General features: G+C 46.2%; 1 pseudogene; it reads right to left on the reverse strand.

The window, feature by feature from the left end:
- Positions 1-621: 621 nt before the first annotated feature.
- On the reverse strand, positions 622-1,543 carry LOC116628100 (annotated as a pseudogene).
- Between the last annotated feature and the right edge of the window lie 512 nt (positions 1,544-2,055).

A 2,055-nucleotide genomic window follows, 5' to 3' on the forward strand; every position in this document is an offset into this window, starting at 1 on the left:
CTGGCAAGCACTACTCTGCTTTTTGTCTCTATGAATTTGCCTATTCTGGAATTTTATATAAGTGAAATCACGATATGTGGTTTTTTGTTTTGTTTTGTTTTTTGTTCTTTTTTTAAGCGAGAGGGCGTGCATGCAGGGGGGAAGGGGCAGAAGAAGAGGGAGAGTGAGGAACTTAAGCAGGCTCCACACCCAGCATGGAGCCCAATAGGGGGTTCAATCTCACGACCCTGAGATCATGACCTGAACCAAAATCAAGAGTCGGCCACTAAAGCAACTGAGCCGCCCAGGCGCCCCACGATATGTGGCCTTTTGTGTCTCATTTAGCATAACGTGGTATAATGTTTTTAAGGTTTATCCATGTTTTAGCATGGATCAGCACTTTATTCCTTTTTGTGGCTGAATAATACTCCATTGGGTGGATATGGCGCATTTTGTTTGCCCATTCATCAACAGATGAACATTTGATTATTTCTACTTCTTGGTTATTACAAATAATGCTGCTATGAACATTCATGTACATGTTTCTTGGTGGACATATGTTTTCATTTCTCTTGGCTATATACCTAGGAGTGGAATTGCCGGGTCATGTGGTAACTCTATGTTTAACATTTTGAGAAAATTTCAAACTGTTTTCCCAAGTGACCACACCATTTTGCATCCCAAAAGCCACCCAATGGTTGTTCCTATCCATTCAGTGGCCAAAACAGTGGGAGATGCGGACCAGTCTTCTGCAGCGGGCTGAGCGCTCCAGTCTTCAATAGGGAACTTCTGGAAAGGCACCAAGGGCACATGCACACCTTCAGACCAGTTTGTGAGCTTGGGTTGAGTAACAGTAAACTCAGGAGCTGGAGCAGTCCTTTCACCTCAAAATGCCTCCTTGGACACAGCCTTTTCAGCAGTGGCCTGCTCTTCCTTTTCAATCTCTTCAGGATCGCTGTAGAAGTAGAGATCAGGCATGACCTCCCCTGGGTGCTCATGGGAGATGATGGCACACATGCGCGGAAAGAACTTCCTGGTCCAGCACCCACCACATCAGACCCACTGAGGGTTCTGCCTTGTTGCACGGGATGGCAATGCCCACATGGCACAGAGGAGAGTCTGTGTTCCACAGAGCGATGGTAGGCAGGTTAACATAAGACACCTCTGTGACAGGCCGGTGGTCAGCCCTGGGACCGGTCACCACCAGAAGTCATGGCTCCTGGGAGGCTGCCTGCAGCTGGCTAGGGAAGCTTCCAGGAGTGAAGCGGCCAGCAGTAGGAGTGGCTCCGGTAGCAACAGCGAACTTCAGCACAGCCCGCTGGCCAGTATTCCTGGACAATATGACACTGGCATCAGCCAGGTTTTCAGTGGCAACAATGGTACAAGCCACCAGCGGAAGGTTCTCCCAGGTTCTCTTCAGATTTAAGATGTAGATGCCTTCACTTTTCCTTTTGTAGATGTACTGTTCCACTTGGAAGTCAAGCTTGGTGCCACCTAGAAGGGTTCCTGCTGCAAGGAATTTAAGGACAGCTTCCTCCTTCATCTACAGGACACCAAGGGCTCTGGAAATCGTGAAAGTTATGACAGGAACCCAGAACAACACCGTGTGGGTAGCACAGAAAGCTCAATGTGTGTGTGTGTGTGTGTGTGTGTGTGTGTTTCTCATTGTGGTTTTTGATCTGCATTTCTCTGGTGGCTAATGGTGGTGAGCATCTTTTCATGAGCTTATCGGTCCTTTGTACATCTTCCTCGGAGCAATGTCTCTTCAAATTCTTCGCCCATTCAAAAAAATGTTGTTGGGCTCTAAGAGTTCTTTGTGTATTTTGAACACAAAACACTTATCAGATATACCATTTGCAAATATTTTCTCCTATTCTGTGGGTTTTGTTCTCTGTGCCAAATGATTTTACCTGCTTTTTTCCAAGACCACTCCTGTGAGGCAGGTGTTATTATTTGGGGAAATGGAAGTTCAGAGAGGAGAAGATAGAATTTAAATCCATTTTTGTCTGACTGTAAAATGGATGCTTTCTCCTCTACCCCAACCTGCTCACAAAGATGAATGAAGACATGTTTCTG

The sequence above is a fragment of the Phoca vitulina genome, unplaced genomic scaffold, assembly GCF_004348235.1.
Source record: "Phoca vitulina isolate PV1807 unplaced genomic scaffold, GSC_HSeal_1.0 scaffold111, whole genome shotgun sequence".
NCBI lineage: Eukaryota > Metazoa > Chordata > Mammalia > Carnivora > Phocidae > Phoca > Phoca vitulina.